At 38.2% G+C, this 20,499-nt stretch overlaps 1 long non-coding RNA gene across 1 annotated transcript; it reads left to right on the top strand.

Moving 5' to 3' along the window:
• Nucleotides 1-17,274: 17,274 nt before the first annotated feature.
• Nucleotides 17,275-20,235, top strand: LOC147566439 (uncharacterized). The gene is made up of 3 exons (XR_015237426.1): nucleotides 17,275-17,365; nucleotides 19,633-19,979; nucleotides 20,064-20,235. It is a non-coding gene; the product is annotated as an uncharacterized LOC147566439 (long non-coding RNA).
• Nucleotides 20,236-20,499: the final 264 nt, after the last annotated feature.

A 20,499-nucleotide genomic window follows, 5' to 3' on the forward strand; every position in this document is an offset into this window, starting at 1 on the left:
TAGGGCTAGTGATAGGACCAAAACCAATATCAGGAAAACGAATTATTTCTGTAGCGCCGTTCCCACAACACCACCAAGACTTTCTGGCGCATCTGCATCCGGCATCTCCTCCTTGAATCATGGTTATGCCAATCAAAAGCACGAGGAGCATAGCACTCAAAACGAACCTTGTTGAGAAAACAGCGTAAGAATTCATGATCACCTCGGTTGAAACTTTCCAATATGAAACTCTTGATTTTTTTTTGTAGTTCTAAACAAGAATGCTTAGCTATTTATAAGAGTCCGATAGCCAGATAGAGGTTTGGTTGAAAGACAAATCCTAAAGATTTTGTGGGTAAGATTTTGTTTTACTAGATTACTTTAGAAAGATTTGGTTTTTAATATATTTGGCCATAGGGAATGCTCAACATCCCATTAATCCACGTGACAAATTACTACTTAAGAAAGTTTGACTAAAATTTAGATTGTTCGTGTTGAATGGTCATCCAAAACGAACTGCTGACACTTGGGCTTGTTTAAATTAGTGGGTGAATCTCTAGTCTCTGGCAACTCCCCTAGGATTTGATTTTTGATAGATTTGGCCATTCAGGGAATCTCTAGTCTTTGTGGCAACTCCTCTAAGATTTACTTTTTACTTTCTCTCTCTAGATCACAGCCCGTCACGTCACCCTGTCGGGTTTCGGCCGGGTTTCGTGCCGGGATGAGGATCATTTTCCTTTCATTTTTAATAGATTTGGCCATTTAGGGAATGCTCAACATCCCATTAATCCACGTGACAAATTACTACTTAAGAAAGTTCGACTAAAATTTTTATTATTGGTGTTGGATGATCATCCACAACGAACGGCTCACACTTGGGCTTGTTTAAATTAGTGGTTGAATCTCTAGTATCTGGGGGAACTCCCCAAAGATTTAGTTTTTACTTAAAACTATCCCCATGAGGGATTTGTCCTGAATGATTTCATTTACAATATTTTTTGGAGAGAAGTCATTAATTCGATATGTGAAAGTTTTAATGGTAAAACTGTAACGCCCCAAATCTAGATTTCCACGTCGGCCGCCATGAAAACCTAAGATCAAAGCATTTCTCCGTACAACATTAAATATAGTCGACATATCCATCAAAAGAGACAAATAATATCAAATGTGAAGCTCATAAGAATCAATAAATCATATAAAAGAAATCCATTAAACTTTCTTAACTCAAACAATGTTTCCAAATCATCGACACATAGGTCAGACAAGAACGAATAACTGTCTAGGAGATGAAACTTCAAATAACTACCTAATCTCTGAAGCGAAAACTAAGAAAGAAACTCTGAGCTGACGAACTGAGATCAAACTGATGGCACTCCCCGATTTCCATCACCTGAAAAATAGTAGGTTGGGTCAGAACCCAGCTAGTAAATTTTTAATTACCTAAGGTCTAAATAGACCAATTCAACAACAAAACCAAGTATCGAACAGAAGAAAAAACAATAACAGTCTATTGTGTTACACCTTTCGTGTCAAAACCACTAAAGTCAACCTGATTCACAGTTGAAGAGATTCAAACAATACAACTTCCCTTTGGGAGGGGCATAACCAATTTTGAGGTCCACAAGATAGCTTCACTTGCCATCCGTGTTTGCATCGACTTAAACCTCTCAATAGATATGGGATACCACACATAAAGGGGATCCGTGCAACACAAGCACAGTGCAACACGAGCACTTTACATATGAGCAGGAGGCGAGCCAACCTCTAGTTGGTAAATTACTTCTCAAACTAGGAGTATATGATCCACAAGAATGAACTTGTGTTTGCATCGATCATCCTGTCGAGCCAACCACCTATAAATTACAACCGTCAATCCATATTAGAACTCAAGCCCCTAGTCCACTGGGTTGTTCAATATCATATTGACAAACCCATGTTTGCATCACCCACATGTCGAGCCAACCAGTCTTAGTTCAATCAATTAACGAAACTCAAGATCATGGTCCACTAAGTTATCTAATATCACATCAGTAACTAGTGTTTGCAATCGACCCACGTGTCGAGCCAACCATTCTTGGTTCCGACTAGCCTATGCTTTCTAGGTTAACTACCTAAAGCAATATATCACACACAACTATTGGTAACACTTATGCTCCAATATCATACATATCATCTCATACAATCAATTATCAATACCAATAACATAAACACAAATAATTCTTAACTTCTAAATTGCTGTCCGGATCTATTTATATTAAATTTATATAACCTTAATAGCCTAGGTTGCTGCCCGGTATATAAATACTCTATTAATATAACTATAATGTTCTAGGGTTACTTTATTGTTGTTGGAATTAGTTTCTAATCATAGTATATGTCTATTGTATCACTAATTGGTACTAATTTGATGATAACCTAGCAATAATTGCAAGTTTAAAGCTATTATAGTTCTAACTATGCAAAACGAGGTTTAAAATTGAAGAGGGCTATGTAAATCCTAGGGAAAAGAAACCTACCTGAGATGTGGCCCAATGAAGAAGAAATCAAAACCCTTTAGTAACCCTTTGAAGCTTCTTCTTTTTCTCACACTTCTTCTCTCTAGAAATCACTCTCTCTCTCTCTCTAAGTCACTTTCCCCTCTTCAATTTACGGCTACTGGTAAGGAAGGAAAGGAAAAGAAAAGAAAGGGTGAGGTAGGGTTAGGGGTATTAATAAAGTGATTTTCTATATGGGCTCTACTATTACTAGTAGCACTCAAAAGTCAGGGTGCTACAATCTCCCCTCCTAAAAGAAAATTTCGTCCTCGAAATTGAAAGTACTTGCCGAGTGAAAAAGGTGAGGATAACGAAGCTGCATATCATCCTCCCGCTCCCAAGTAACTTCTTTGTCATTGTGGTGATTCCACTGAACCTTGACCATGGGATTCGTCTTTCGCCGAAGGACATGCTCTCTACGATCAATAATCTGAACTGGTTCCTCTTCATATGATACATTTGGCTAGAGATCCAAATCATGGTAATCTATTACTTAATGTTGATCTCCATGTCTCACATGTTTTCGAAGCATCGAAATGTGAAAGACATTATGGACTCCTGTGAAGCTTGCAGGCAAGTCAAGACGATAGGCAACTTTTCCCACCTTCTCCACTATCCTGAAAGGTCCAATGTATCTGGGAGCCAACTTTCCTTTCTTACCGAATCGTAAAACACCTTTCATAGGTGACACCTTCAACAAGACCTCATCTCCAACGATAAACTCCAAATCCATGCGTCGCATGTCAGCATAACTCTTCTGACGGCTTTGAGCTGCTTGGAGCCTACTCCGAATCAAAGTAATCTTCTCAGAAGTATCACGAATCACCTCTGATCCTTCTAGTTTAGCGTCACCTGCCTCTGTCCAACGCAATGGTGACCGACAAAGTCTCCCGTATAATGCCTCGAAAGGTGTCATGCCAATACTAGATTGGTAACTAATATTATATGCAAATTCTACCAAAGGCAAATGATCTTGCCAATTCCCTCCAAAATCTAGTATTAAGCATCCCAACATATCTTCAAGTACTCTGTTAACTCGCTTTGTCTGCTCATCAGTCTGATGGAGAAAAGCTGTACTGAAATGTGAAGATGTCCGCATAGAAGTTTGGAAACTCTTCCAAAATCGTGAAGTAAAGGACGAGTCTCTGTCTGAAACAATAGACACCGGAACTCCGTGCAACCTAACAACCTCCTTGATGTAAAGTTGTGTCAGTCGATCCCCACTATCTGTCGTCTTCATTGGTAGGAAGTGAGCCGACTTGGTCAACCTGTCAACTATCACCCAAATGGCGTCAATGCCTCTACTAGATCGCGGTAAACCCGTGATGAAGTCCATCGATATATTCTCTCATTTCCACTCGGGAATGGGCAACGGTTCCAAGAGTCCCGATGGATGTCGATTTTCCGCTTTCACCATCTGACATACATTACACTTCCTCACATACTCCGCAACATCTTTCTTCATCCCTGACCACCAGTACTGCCTCTTCAAGTCTTTGTACATCTTTTTACCCCCGGGGTGAACTGTGTACTTACTTCGGTGTGCTTCATCTAATATATCCCGTCTCAAGACCGGATCTGCCGGTACATATAACCGCCCTCGGAATCTCAATCCGCCTTCCGGTCCGGTACTGAACTCAGTCTCAGTCTCTTGCATTAACGAAATCTATTTTGGCACCATTCATCATCAATTTGGGCATCCACAATACGATTCAGCAAAGATGGTCTAACAACCATACTACCCACAAATAACGAGTCAACTCCTGACCCAACCGCGTCAATGTCGTATGTTGCTACATCCTCCAACATCTTCCACTGGTTCATCATCAATGTTGTCACGATACCCCTCGGTTGTCGGCTTAGTGCATCGGCTACCACATTTGCCATACGCGGGTGGTATTGCAACGTGAAGTTATAATCCTTTATTAACTCCAACCACCTGCGCTGACGCATGTTCAACTCCTTTTGAGAAGAGACACTTGAGGCTCTTATGATCGGTAAAGAGATCGAACTTCTCACCATACAGATAGTGCTTCCAAATCTTCAAGGCAAACACTATAGCAGCCAACTCTAAGTCATGAGTTGTATAATTTTGCTTATGTGGCCTCAACTGCCTAGAAGCATAAGCAACCACTTTACCTTTTTGCATCAATACACAACCTAAACCCTGAATAAAAGCATCAGTATAAATCACAAATCTGGTGCCACTCTCTGGAATGATCAACACCGGTGTCGTAGTCAACTTTGTCTTAAGTTCTTTGAAAGCCTCATCACACTTTGTATCCCATGAGAAGACCACTCCCTTCTTTGTAAGATTCGTCAAAGGTCCTGCAATACTTGAGAACCCCTTGATGAACCGTCGATAATACCCAGCCAATCCCAGGAAACTGCGAATCTCAGTAACCGAGGTAGGTTGCTTCCAATTAAGCACAGCTTCAACCTCGGAAGGGTTAACCAATACTCCGTCCTTAGAAATAACATGGCCTAGGAATTTTACTTCCTCTTGCCAAAATTCACATTTCTCGAACTTTGCATATAACTGATGTTCCATAAGTCTTTCTAACACCAATCTCAAGTGATCTTCATAATCATCCTTAGTCTTGGATTAGATAAAAATGTCATCAATAAAGACAATGACAAATTTATCTAAGAAGTCCCTGAACACCTGATTCATGAGCTCCATAAACACTGCAGGAGCGTAAGTCAAACCGAAAGACATAACAAGAAACTCATATGAACCATAACGTGTCACAAATGCCGTCTTAGGAATATCCTCCTCTCGGACTCGTAACTGATGGTACCCTGACCTCAAGTCAATCTTAGAGAACCACTTGGTTCCTCTCAGTTGATCGAACAGATCATCAATCCTTGGTAAAGGATATTTATTCTTCACAGTAACCTTGTTGAGCTCTCAATAATCGATACACAACTGCATCGTCCCATCTTTCTTTTTAACAAAAAGAACAGGTGCACCCCAAGAAGAACTACTCTAACGTATGAACCCCTGATCTAGTAATTTTTGAATCTGGTCCTTAAGCTCTCGCAGTTCTATCGGAGCCATTAGGTAAGGAGTTCGGGCTATAGGCTTAGTACCCAGTTCCAACTGAATGCAGAAGTCAACCTCTCTGCGTGGTGGCAACCTTGGTAGATCTCTGAACACGTCGTGGTACTCACTAACCACATCAATACTGTCAAGCCCCTGACTCACTACCGGATGCTCTTATAGCTCTACGTGACTCAAGTGAACCTCTCCTATCTGACAAGTCAATGCTGACACTGTGAACACTTCTTCCCCTGGAAGAGAAAATGTGACTGTTTTGGCATAACAGTCCACAAGTGCATGATATGAGGCAAAGCCAATCCATGCCTAAAATCACATCATACCGCACCAACTCAAGCACAAAAAGGTCTGCAGCAAAGTCTCGCTCACCCAATCTAATAATACACCCCTTACAGATGTGGTCTATCACAATCAAACCACCCCAAGCAGAAGACACTGAAAAAGAATTCCCACATCGATCTAGCTCTATGGGTAACTTACGAACAAAAGAAACAGAGATAAATGTGCCCATGGCACCAGGATCAAATAAAACTTTACCCATTCTAGTATGAATAAGGAATGTACCTTCCACCACATCAGTAGGTGCGCGGTCATCTCTAGGAACGATAGCATTCAATTATGGCTGCTGCCCACGTCCATGTGGTCTGCCCTGTGGGTTACGCTCATGATGACGCCCCTGATTTCCTATCTGAGCTCTATTCCTCCTCGGATAATCAAAAGACTTGTGCCCTACTTCTTGACAATTAAAACAAACTCCTCTAAATGGTCTCTGTCCCACACCATCAACATTAGCTACTGGCGGTTGCCTATCTGTAGTCACCACCGTCATATCCCGGTTGCCCCCTCGACCTGAGGCCTCTTACCGTCCCGCTGACCATTATAGTCGTTGCACTGATTCCAATCAACCTTCCCATAATTTTTACTGTTCCCCTTTTGTTCACCCTTGCTTTGCACTTTGATTCCTCTCTGCTTCTTTGCCTCCTGTATCCGAGCATCGTGAACCTTAGCACAAGAAACCACCTTCTGATAGGTGTCGAAACTAAGTTGCCCTGCAATGTACCTAGCAATGTTGTCCCGCAACCCATTGACAAACCTCTCAATCTTTTCCTCTTCTGTGGGAATTAACTGAGTAACGAATATGGAGAGTCTGTGAAACTCATTTTCATACTCCAAAACTGATTGATTCTACCCTTGCTTCAACTCCTGAAATTCTCTCTCAAGTGTTTGTTGTGCTGAGAAAGGAATAAAGTTTTTCATGAAGACCTTAAATTCTTCCCAGGTGAACCTCAACGGATCCACTAGCCTAGACTGAGTGTGCCACCAAGTAGTTGCATTCTTCTTTAACTGGAACACTGCCATCCGCTGCTTATATTCCTCGGAGCAATCAAACGCCACGAGCATCCTCTCTATCTCCTTACACCATTCATATGCCTCTACCGGTCCTCTAGTCCCATCAAATATTGGCGGTCCCATTTTCTTAAATTCATGGTAGTACTTCAACCATGTCATCTTAGTCGGTGGCCACTGATTCACCACAGGACCCCCCGTCTCTAATGTCGGATTCTGCGTCTCAGCTTGTTCCCTTGTTTTAGCCTCTACTGCAATGTTAATCAAATTTTGCAATGCGGCTGCATCAATGGTCACTGTCGCTCCTCCGTTCAGATTAGGATTTGTGGTTTCATGACCCCCTGACTGTGCATGTGAATCTTGGGGTCCTGTAGACCCCCCTTCCTCAACCATAACACCTCGACCTCTACCACCTCCTCGGGTGCGAGCACTCCGACATCCTCTGCCACGACCAGTAGCCCCTCCGCTTTCCATAACTCTATTCACATCTAAAAGAGAAACTAAATTAAAACTCAGACAGTGAATAGCTCTGTACGGAATTTTACCACATACTATGCGCTTAACGTGGTTGAACCCTATCACATTGACCCTAGGATTTATGAACCTAGAGCTCTGATACCACTTTGTAACGCCCCAAATCTAGATTTCCACGTCGGCCGCCATGAAAACCTAAACTCAAAGCATTTCTCCGTAGAACAGTAAACAAAGTCGATATATCCATCAAAAGAGACAAATAATATCAAATGTGAAGCTCATAAGAATCAATAAATCATCTAAAAGAAATCCATTAAACTTTCTTAACTTAAACAATGTTTCTAAATCATCGACACATAGGTCGGACAAGAACGTATGAAAGAAATAACTGTCTAGGAGGCGAAACTCCAAATAACTACCTAATTTCGGAAGCAAAAACTAAGAAAGAAACTCCGAGCTGATGAACTGAGATCAAACTGGTGGCGCTCCCCGATCTCTATCACCTGAAAAATAGTAGGCTGGGTCAGAACCCAGATAGTAGATTTCTAATTACCTAAGGTCTAAATAGACCAATTCAACAACAAAACCAAGTATCGACCAGAAGAAAAAACAATAACAGTCTATGGTGTTCCACCTTTCGTGTCAACACCACTAAAGTCAACCTGATTCACAGTTGAAGAGATTCAAACAATACAACTTCCCTTTTGGAGGGGCATAACCAATTTTGAGGTCCACAAGATAGCTTCACTTGTCATCCGTGTTTGCATCGACTTAAACCTCTCAATAGACAAGGGATACCACACATAAAGGGGATTCGTGCAACACGAGCACAGTGCAACACGAGCACTTCACATATGAGTAGGAGGCGAGCCAGTGATGAGACATGAAAATGTCCCATCTGAATCTCTTAACTAGGGTTAGTTAGTCCAGTTAGAGCGGTTACTCTGATGATTTGTTTGATTTTCTTTCTCAGGTCTCATTTACGGAGTTCGATGCGGAAACATCTTGATAAGGACATATTTGAGGGGCCTTTTGGTCATTTTAATGACAAGGGTATTATGGTCAATATTAGTGTTCATGTGAAAGTAGAGTTCAATACGAATCCATCGGCGAAAGCGGAACTTAAATTGGAGTCTCGAGCGAAAAGTTAGCTTAAGTCAAAATTTGGGTTCAAATTTGTTGACCAAAGGTCAACACGAATTTCCCAAGGACGCGTGGCGCAAACAGAATGGCGAGATGAGGATTTTCGGTATACTGGTGGGCTTAGCAGGAAGGCAGTCAGGATTTTTCTAAGGGTTATTGATCCCATACACCCGGGTACAAGTTATAAGCAAATACGTGCGGGTGCGTCTAAGAGATCTAATGGTTGGTGTTGTTACATTGAATTAGGCCTCATCCCAGCACCTGTCCCAACATATTACGTTACTCTGCGAAGTACTCAATCATTTCAAAACTAGTAATCCACCCGTGACCTAGCTGCTGTACGTGTTTCCCTGTCCCTCTCTTATCTTTTACTATTAAGGAAACAATAAAATATTCTATTATATCATAGAATAACTTGACAAAAATGGAAGATATCTCTCTTACCTTACAATAAAATCGAGCTGCTTTGGAAGGGATTGAAAAGAAGATTTTAAGAAATCTAGAGAGAGAAATGGAAAGAAGATTTACAACAAGAAGGAAAGAGAGATATATGTGCTGTTAGAGATAACAAGATTTTCAGAGAAATTGCTTGAATGGAGAAGATATTCTTCTCTATATCTTCTCTTGACTCAAACCGAACCAGAAAGAGAGAGAGAAGGAGAGTGTGAGCTGTTCTAAATTACAGAGATGGAAAGTGGGATAACATCAAGATGGAAGAAGAAACCGTGGACAGCAAGGGAGAGATTGATTGGAAATTTTTATAGAGATAGAAATTGATGATATGATTTAGAAAGAAGATTCGATTACTTGAAGATTTTAGAAAGAAATGAAAAGATTGGATTTTCTTTAGAAGATAACAGAGAGGATGAGTTGTCTTTGGTCTTTTTACAGTAGAGGGAGAAAGAGATTTTATCTCTATTGCTCCATTTAGAGAGAAGACAGTCTTAATTCTTTTTCTTCTTCTTTCTATATAAGCAGAGGAGGCAGGGGACCATAAACATCTCATCTTTAACCTTTGGACAGGAACTAACAGAGAACTTCATAGAGAAATAATCTCTCTGTTCTTCTTCCTCTCTGTGCTTCAATGTTGTAATTTTTAGAGAGAGAGAGAGAGAGAGAGAGAGAGAGAGGTCTGAGCTACCATTATCTTCTTCTTGTTCTTCTCCTGTTTTATAAATTCAAAGAGAAAAAGAGAGAGAATTGTAGAGAGATGGGGAGGGTTTGTGAGAGACTTTAACCTCATTCTTTGTAATTTTCTTATACAAACATAAATCAAAGAGACAGAGAGAACAATTAACACATTTCTTGTGTTGAACACAAGAGGGTTTGAGAGGGACTTGATAAAGGTTCTTGTGAGAGGAACCAAATATTATCAAAACTCTCCATCACTTACATCATCATCATGTTGGGATTTTGAGCATCTTCTTGGTGATTTCTTTTGCTTGTCTTGGATTTGTTTTATTTTTTTTAGATTGATAACAAGACACTTATAAGGATCACTTTGGTATTAATGTTTATGTCTCTTCATATACGGTGTTGATGAAGTTTTAAGCATGAGTAAATAATTTAATCTCTTCCTTTTCATGATTCTTAGGATATGCGTTATTGTTTTACTATGCTCATTTCGATTCCATAAAATAATGGTAGTAGCTTCATCGTCTATACTTAGAGCTTGATAGGCCATACTTAGAAGTAAGTTTCTTTGATGGTTTATACTTGAAATTTGATAGGTGATAGTTGGGATACAATTATTTAGGACTTGAATTTAGCATAGTTCATTCTAGATATGTTATTTCAAATGTTTGATTTTCCGATGTTTAAGTAAAACTACTTTACTAGACGTTGAGTTATAAAATTAAAGAATCGTGTCAGAAAAGAGTTAAATAATTTATGATAGTTCAAAGTGGAATTCCAAAATCCTAGGTCCTCTCCCCAGTTGAGTTCATCTTTATTTTTTTTCTTTTCGTATTTTATCATTCAATCACCGAAAACCAATTTTGAAAAGAAAAATCGTAATACTTCCAAGTCTTAGAATAGATTTCACTTAGTCTCTGAGGAACGAACCGGTCTTACCGGAAATTATTACAACTTGACACCCGTGCACTTGCGGGTGTAGACCTATTTAGGGTAACCTTTCTAGGCCCATCAGCCAGCCTCTAGTTGGTAAATTACTTCTCAAACTAGAAGTATGTGGTCCACAAGAATGAACTTGTGTTTGCATCGATCATCATGTCGAGCCAACCACTTATGGATTACAACCGTCAATCCATATTAGAACTCAAGCCCCTGGTCCACTGGGTTGTCCAATATCATATTGACAAACCCGTGTTTGCATCGACCCACATGTCGAGCCAACCTGTCTTAGTTCAATCAATTAACGAAACTCAAGATCATGGTCCACCAAGTTATCTAATATCACATCAGTAACTAGTGTTTGCAATCGACCCACGTGTCGAGCCAACCATTCTTGGTTCCGACTAGCCTATGCTTTCTAGGTTAACAACCTAAAGCAATATATCACACACAATTATTGGTAGCACTTATGTTCCAATATCATACATATCATCTCATACAATCAATTATCAATACCAATAACATAAACACAAAAAAATCTTAACTTCTAGGTTGTTGTCCGGATCTATTTATACTAAATTTATATAACCTTAATAGCCTAGGTTGTTGTCCGGATATATAAATACTCTATTAATATAACTATAATATTCTAGGGTTACTTTATTGTTGTTGAAATTAGTTTTTAATCATAGTATATGTCTATTGTATCACTAATTGGTACTAATTTGATGATAACCTAGCAACAATTGCAAGTTTAAAGCTATTATAGTTCTAACTATTCCAAACTAGGTTTAAAATTGAAGAGGGCTATGTAGACCCTATGGAAAAGAAACCTACCTGAGATGTGGCACAATGAAGAAGAAATCAAAACCCTTTAATAACCCTTTGAAGCTTCTTCTCTTTCTCACACTTCTTCTCTCTAGAAATCTCTCTCTCTCTCTCTCTCTCTCTCTAAGTCACTTTCCCCTCTTCAATTTATGGCTACTGGTAAGGAAGGAAAAGAAAAGGGTGAGGTAGGGTTAGGGGTATTAATAAAAGGATTTGCTATATGGGCCCCTACTATTACTAGTAGCACTCAAAAGTCAGGGTGCTACAAAAACTTATACAATCTTATTGATTCACTATATGTGTTGAGTGATTGAGTCTAGTTTGAAAGGCTTATAAAGAACGAGTTTATTAAAGGAACACAAATTTATAAAGTTTTTTGTTGGTATATATATGGTTTTGGGCCTAATAGTTTTTGGCCAGTAAGAAAGCAATTTAATCAAAATAAAACGTATAGGCGCTTCAGCAATTTCATCAGTAGAATAATGATCACACTCAAATAAATTATGTCGTTTCAGTCATGAATTAACTAGAATAGTAATTTATGATGATGTCAAAATTAACTTAACATCATGAAAACTAACTAAACATTGTTTAATGATGTCGAAAAGTAGCTTCCTGGTAATCATCAGGAAAGAACTTCTAAAACTTTAGACTGTATGGTTCTTATTCTTGTAATTGAGACCTAGGATTGGGAGTGGCTATGAAGACACTCTGGCGCTTAAGCCAGTTGAGTGTACACATACAAATAAATTATTGAGTTGTAAAGATTAGATCGTGATTCCTTTACAGGTGTTGTAGAGGAATTGACCGAAAAATATGTAGAAGAAATCGATGCGGCCAAAAGTAAAAGCAACCGACTTAAACGGCCAAAATCGGGGTTACAGGTGTAGAAATTGGGTGAAATTTTGGGTGTTAGTGAGAAATAACGTTTCGCGCATTCATTGTCGTGATTCGCGAACGCCACAATTGACCTACTTTGGGAGTCAAATCTCATCGTTTAGGCCCTCAAAACGGACTTTTAGTATTTTGTACCAATTTAGTAAGTTTTGTCTTTACAAAAATTTCTTATGTAGTTTCCCATTTTTTTGAGAATTTGGAATTTATTAAAAACTAGTTTCCATCAGTCTATTCTCACTGTTCAAGTTACCATTCTTATGTGTAACCCCGTTGTAGGATCCAGTCTATGTTAGCCGCGGATAACCGAAGTGATCCGACAATCGTAAGCGGCTTCTAGCTAAGCATCACGACTCCTAATTGAACCGGATTGATTGATCTTTCAAATAAGGTCATCATTATCCTATAACCCAGGGACACTCCTTCGGAAGGTTATACCTTCAAACCTTTAGGATATATTTCTATCAGGAAGATCATACCTTCAGACTTAGAATATATCTCCTTCAGTGAGAAATATAGTAAGAGAAAGGGGAAGAAATAGGAGGTATAAGAAAGAAATATTGTAGGAGGAAAGTATATATAAAGAAGAGGAGAAGTAACAAAATCCATTAATCTTCTTTTTTTATAACTGAAAAAATATTAACTTTTGAGAAGTTATGGAATTGGAAAGGTTATGGGACAAAGATCAAGGGTTATGATTTAAGCAGATTCCAGGGTTAAGATCTAAGGGTTACACTTTCATAACTTAAAAACAATTAGTATTTAAAAAGTTAATGGAGGTAATAGAATGTGAATGGTTATATAGATGATAAAATTAAATTACCATTAACTCTATGATGGAGGTTGTAATTTAAGGGTAAAATTCAATGGTTGAGATTTAACGATGGAGACTTGGATGGTCAAAATTTCGCTTTCTTAGGTAGATTCTGTGAGTGGGTTAACAAAATTTCATTTTCTTAGGTAGGTAATGGATCCAAAGGGTAAGATTAGAGAAAATTCGGAATTAACGACTAGATTTGTCTTTTGATTTATCCCAGTCAGCACAAAACATCGCGTTTTATATAATAAATTGTCCATTCGAGTTTGATTAGGTTTAAGAGATTCTGATGCTATATAGTGGGGATCCAGTAGTTGTTTAATCCATTTCGTTTTATCAATAAAATGTCAAATATTTTCTTTACTCTTTGCGAATTTCGAATTTTCTAAGTTTTAGACATACATCTAAAGTTTTTTTGAGCTACGTCATTTGGCATCAAGAGCAATGTTTCTTCTGGCTCGTGGAAAAAGGTTTGCGAATTTCGAGTTTTCCAACTTTTAGACATAGATCTAAAGCTTTTGTCAGCTACGTCATTTGGCATCAAGAGCAATGTTTCTCCTAGCTCGATGGCAAAAGGCAGGGATAAATACACAACTGTCGACGGTGATAGAAGAAATGCCCTTTATGGGTAGCAATGGATAGGGCGAACCAACGAATAGACCAACTTGTGAGAATGTTCAGCAACCATCTGAATTTTATTCCAAACCCTAGGCAATCACCTATTAATAGAGAACGTGTAACGAATTTGCCCACAACCAAACTATTAATAGATACAAAGGAAAAGCACAACAACTTCGACAACATGATGACAATCCAAAAGATGAAGGTAACAATTTTCCAATCCATGTGCACCAGCATAGAAAGTATGATGATTACAAGATCAATGCAAAGATAATAATCTCCAATTGATATTTGTCGGTCGAAGAGTTCCTCGATTGGCTATATCATCTACTGCTCCAAGTGAACAGATGGTTAAAATCATTACTTGTAGGCTTAAAGGAAGTGTACAATATTTGGTGGGATCAGTTACAACACATACGGATGAGACAAGAAAAAGCATGAATCCGGAGTTGGCAGTGTATGAAAAATAACATGAGAGGAAGGTGCTTACCTCTTGATTATCAACAACACTTATTCCGGACATGCCAAAACTGTAAACAGGGGTTATGTTCAGCGGGTGAGTGCTACGAGGAGTTTTCAAGGTTGGCTTAAAGAAACTGTACATAAAACACGACAGAATTAGAACTGTTCTAGTAGATCGTTTTCCTGAATGGATTCAAATATAGTCTCGGAGAAAAGGTTAAGACAGTTACAATACGGATTATTCAAGATGCATACTACTTAGCCCTAAAGGCTGAAGCTCGGGAACGAGATTGTCGGAACTTTAGATTTCAGAGGGAAAAACAACCTCGATTTAATACAGAAAAAAAAAAAACTCTTGTAGATAACGGTAAACTGCCAGGAATTGTGACAAAAGCAGTTCAAATGATACTACTCAGAGGCCAACAAACAACATAGAAACCAACACAAATATGTATGCAAAATTCTGTGGAACCAAGTGATACTCTTATTAACAAATTGGCGAAACATCAACTAATTGCCCCATGGTAGGACTAGGAGGTCAATGAATGTCGTGGATGAAAACAGAGAAGAGGATTTACAAGAAGAATACGGAGAGAATGGTGAAGAATATGAAGGCTATGAATGTGTCGAAAAAGAGGATCAATGTGTAGCTTGTATTATTCATCCGGTATTACTCACACCGAAGGAGGACCATAGCCAACAAAGAAGATTTTTTAATCAGAATATTATACTATCAAAGGGAAAGAATGTTCGTTGATTATCGATTCTGCAAGTTTCAAGAATTTATTTCTAAAAAACTAGTTGAGCATCTTCATTTCCTCATTGAGGATATTCCTTCACCATACCCCATTGGTTGGGTAAAGCCGGGACATGTTAAGAAAATGACAAAAGATGTCGAGTTCCTATCTCTATTGAGAAATATTACAAACATGAGTTCGTATTTAATGTGACTGACATGTATGTTAGTCATATTCTCCTTGGACGACCATGGCAATGAGACACTGATAGTACCTTCAGGGGTCAAGCTAATACTGTTGCGTTCGATTAGAAGGGACACAAAATTGTCATCATTCCTAAGGAAATAAGGTTAAAAGTAGTTCATTTACACCCTCATCTAAATAAATTTTTCTTACTATGAGCAAGTCCAAAGACGAATTCTTTGTTGATGTTAAGGAGGCACATGGAGTTTATGTCGTAGTTGTTAAGGCAGTCGTAGACGAATGGGTCGTTAGACCAACCGTTCAAATTCCAGAATTAGTGGAGAAGATATTAGATGAGTTTCAGGAAATTATAACTTATGATGTACTTGAAAAATTACCTCCTCTTAGAGATGTCCAACATCATATTGATTTCACAATCGAGGCAAGCTTACTGAATATGTGCATTGTAGTATGAGTTTTAAGGAAGATGAGATTTTGAGGAGAAGATTAAGAATAAGGCAACGTTATTACGCACTAACGCTCGAAATTTCATTCAATTCCGACACTCGTAGCTCTGATTTTGGTCGTTTCAGTTGATTCCCTTTACTTTTGACCGCATTAATTTCTTCCATATATTTCTCGGTCAATTCATCTATATAAATACGGAAAACATGTTCGGCGTTCGACCACAATCAATAGATAGCCACGTGGAATGGTCGTATAAGGAAAGAAACACTTATCGTGATCGTACCTTTCGTCATCAATGACTCTAATAAGGAACGAGTATTTTTTGTGATATTAAGCCTTCCGCTTAACCTCCATCATCTCATGCCGAGAAGAGCTTAAGGTTTCGAGCTTAGTTTTGATGACTTTCGTGTTATGTCTCTCTAGTCAAAGAAAGGATTGGGGGCGGAGCTAACTCGGGTCCACGTCTCTGTTAAGTTTGTGGTCATCCAACTCAAAACCAATTGGCAATGAGTGGAGAGGACCTATTCTTTATATTCTTGGTTGCTAGTTACACATTCTCCCATGTGGGACTATTCTCACACGCCCCCTCACGTGTGGCGTTCTTTGAGCCTAACACGTGTGTTTTTTTTCTTTACGGGTGACGTGGAGCACGTGTGCCTTTTAAGCCTATCTCGTGTGGGCCTAGCTCTCATACCATGTTAAGTTTGTGGCCATCCAACTCAAAACCAATTGGCAATGAGTGGAGAGGACCTATTCTTTATATTCTTGGTTGCTAGTTACACATTCTCCCATGTGGGACTATTCTCACAGTCTCCACTTGCCTTTATGTGGTTGCAGAGCTTAAGTGGCCGAAGAGACTCGTATCAACCTTCCTACGATCTCTCTTGTTAGAACATGGTATAGGTGATAGAGCTTGTTCGGTTAAACCTCTAGGCTATCCAATGAAACGTTAAATTAGTTAAAAAGAAAACAATATTTTGTTTGTTTGACTTAAGGTCTACTTGAGATGGACTCCTTGTGTTTGCGGAACAAACTTTTGCGTGTGTAGAGGAGCAGGACTTTGGTTGTCTAGGGAGCAGGGTTTTACGTGTGAGGTGGGAGTAGGGTTTTTCATGTCCGGCAAAGCAGGACTTTTGTGCCTGAGGAGGCGGGTTTTTTGTGCTTGGAAGAGCAAGGTTTTCACGTTTGATTAATTGATTACATAATGGTGCGCTAACAAGGTTTTTTTGTTCCCATACAGCTAAAAACAATCTCTATGCTAACCTAGCCGGCTTTCTCATGTCTGCTAAGGTACCATGACCTTTTTCTCATGTCTGATGGAGCCGAGTTTTTTGTGCCTGATAAGATTTGATTGGATCGTCAAAGGGTTAATGTAAACCTATCTCTCGGTACTCTAAAGATGTCATTTAATGGGGAACATTCTTTCAAGTTTCATCACATGGAATGGATCCACTGGATGCATCAGTCCATGATAATTGAATGCTCATTGCACCGGTTTATTGTTGCTTTCTTCTTCTTCTTCTTTTTTTACGGTCGACACCTCATGTGACATCTTAGAAAATGATAACTCTCCAACATATCATATGTCAAAAAATTCTTTTATAAATCAGACCCATCTTTTACCCATTCTTTACTCAATTCTAGCAAAGAACTGTTATCAGATATCCAAACACTAGAGAACAAATGACCACATTTATACAAGTTTTTGTTATTATTCTTCTTCTCGTCTCCACAACCTCAGCTGGTATTAGTCCTATATTTTACTTTTGTTTTTTAGCTTTTACATTGAAAGTGTATCCGTTTAACATTTTCAACCAAAAAATTTCTTCAAGAGTTTTTCATGTTTTCGATTGGTATCTCAGAGAATTGGTATGTCAGAGAAATAAACTACTATACCTTCGTCTAAAGACTATAGAACCGAAACGGAAAACTAATAAAAGAATTAGATCTTCTTCTAAAACTTTTAAAACCCAGAAAAAGCCTTAGATCTTCGTCTAAAGACAATAGAACCGAAACTAAGAAGATTTAAAACTAAAATACTGAAATTTATTAACTTGAATGACTGAAACAACTACTAGACCCTCTTTATATAGGCCTAGGGTTTCCTAATCTTAGTCAAATTCAAATGGCAACTCCTAATAAAATAGAACACTAGAATAACAAAAATCCTAAACTGAAAACAATTCCCAAAAATAGAAAACTACTAAAATAACAGATCTGAAGATGTCCAAGATTCTTGGAATATCTTCAGAAAAACTCCCTGCATCAGTTTCCTCCACTTCAAAGGAAACTCGTCTCGAGTTTACTAATCGATTTAGCTGTCATGGTGATTGGTACTCCCTTAATGCAACTTCTACTAAAATAACTAGATATGAAGATGTCCAAGATTCTTGGAATATCTTTAGAAAAACTCCCTGCATCAGTCTCCTGCACTTCAAAGAAACTCGTCGAGTTTACTAATCGATTTAGTTGTCATGGTGATTGGTAGTCCCTTAATGCAACTTTTTCGTGAGCTATGTATAGGAATAACCAAATACTAATATTTAAACGAAGATTGAGTTATGATATAATCAAGATACTTGTGGTTGAGTTGAATTTTCCTCTTCACCCCAAAAATAAATATGTAAGGATCGTGAATAAAGTGATTGAGATTCACAAACTTATGTGAAGACGGCCCAATAAAACTACTAACCAATCCATTAGAAACTATTTTAGATTCACATAATACTAGAAAAGGATCTCCATATGAAGGAAAATCAGTTAGCTCGATATCCAATCCATAAAGTTTCTCATCTTCATTCGAGTCAACTTCCTTAACTTCTTCAAGAAATTCAAATCCCTCATCTTGTGGACAAGTGATATTAATGTTTTCCGTATTCACAATGATTTCAGTTTTTGTGAATAACTGGAATAACATCATATTCCGTACGAATATCCATGTTTGAAATAGTATTACTATTTTCATCCACACCTAAAGACGCATCAGAATTAGATATTACCTCAGAATTTGTTGTTGTAGTACTCATGATTTTTTGGTATTAGTAACAGGTTGGTTGTGGGCAAATCCCTCAACATGTTCCCTATTACAGTGTCCATTAATAGCTTGGTTAAGGGTGAATCCCTTAACACGTTCTCTGTTATCGTATCCATTAACAAGTTGGTTGTGGGCGAATCCCTCAACACGCTCCATATTAATGGTTGACTGCCGAAGGTTTGCATTGCCAAATTTACATAGGTGTTAAGCCTCTCCACGAGCTGGTCTAATTGATGTTGTATTCTGTCTAATGCTAACCATGCAGCCTTGATGCTCCGATCACCGTCGAAGGTTGTATTTCTAGCCTTGCCTCCTGCCATTAAGCCATGAGAAACCTCGCTCTGATGCCAACTGACGCAGCAGAAAACTCCAAAAAGAATTAGATCTTCGTCTAAAACTTCTAAAACCCAGAAAAAGCCTTAGATCTTCGTCTAAAGACTATAGAACCGAAACTAAGAAGATTTAAAACTGAAATACTGAACTTTATTGATTAACTTGAATGACTAAAACAACTACTCGACCCTCTTTATATAGGCCTAGGGTTTCTTAATCTTAGTCAAATTCAAATGGCAACTCCTAATAAAATAGAACACTAGAATAACAGAAATCCTAAACTGAAAACAATTCCCAAAAATAGAAAAACTACTAAAATAACTAAATCTGAAGATATCCAAGATTCTTGGAATATCTTCAAAAAATCTCCATGCATCACTACCACAGAAAGGTTATCAAACATAATCAAACAAATTCTGAAGACCCATCTTTTACTCCATTCTACCACAGAACAGTTATCGAGTATATTCAAACATTTAAAGAACAAATGGCCAAATCTATACAAGTTTTTGTTATGTTTCTTCATGACGTCTCCACAGTCTCAGTTGGTATTAGTCACATGTTTTACTTTTGTGCATTCAGAGTGTGTTCATTTCACATTTTCAACAAAAAAGTTCTTTAAAACTGAGTTTTCATGTTTTCAGCTGGTGTTTCAGAAAACTTGGTACATGAATTTTGCAATGGTGAGCAGGTCGACAGCGAGTGAAATGTTTTGACTCCAACAGTTACATGGGTTAGCAACAATATTATAGTCTCATACTAGTAGAGTAGTGCATTTGCATTTCTACAAGTGACATTTACAACATTGAGAATTGGTACAACTTCCTCCCTTAAATCCATTTTTGATGCAGTCTTTTCTGCAAGTTGGTTTGCGAAGTTCTAGACAAATTACCGCTCCATCGTTAATATATTTGTCACTTGTAGTACCGATTGATTTCCTTCTACAAAGTGATTTCTCTTGTCTGGGCAAAACTCCGACATTATAACCACGGTAATATCTCGAGTAGTCTTTGATGTGATAAAATAGTCCATTTCATGTCTTTTATTTAATAATATGTGCTTATTTAATAATTAGGTAGCATAAAGGGAGCTAAGCAAGAAACTAATCTAGAAAAGATCCTAGGGGAATCAAGAGAGTTGATGAGAATCAAAGGAGATGACCCTAGGACTTGAAGATTCAAAAGAGAAACAAGGAGAAACAAAATAGCACCAAAGACATTTTGGCTATTTTGAGCCTAAGAGGGTGAAGGAGACGTTTTAATCAGGTTTAGATCCATTTCACTTTTCTCGCACCAAAGTATAAAAAATCATTTTTAAGTTATGGTTTTATCTAGTTCCATTGGATTTCAGAAAACAAATTTGTGTTGTTGGTATGTTTTTTGTCTCAATTTCTTTAGATTAGCAGCTAAATGAATGTCTTGACCAATATGTTGTTTTTCACTGTGTGTTGTTCTGGTTCACCATGTCTCTCAAGAATATGTTATCTCTTTTATGATGAAAATTTGTTCACA

Source organism: Eschscholzia californica, unplaced genomic scaffold (assembly GCF_041429995.1).
Source record: "Eschscholzia californica isolate CP2 unplaced genomic scaffold, dmEscCali1.0.p SCAF_1, whole genome shotgun sequence".
In the NCBI taxonomy this organism is placed as follows: domain Eukaryota; kingdom Viridiplantae; phylum Streptophyta; class Magnoliopsida; order Ranunculales; family Papaveraceae; genus Eschscholzia; species Eschscholzia californica.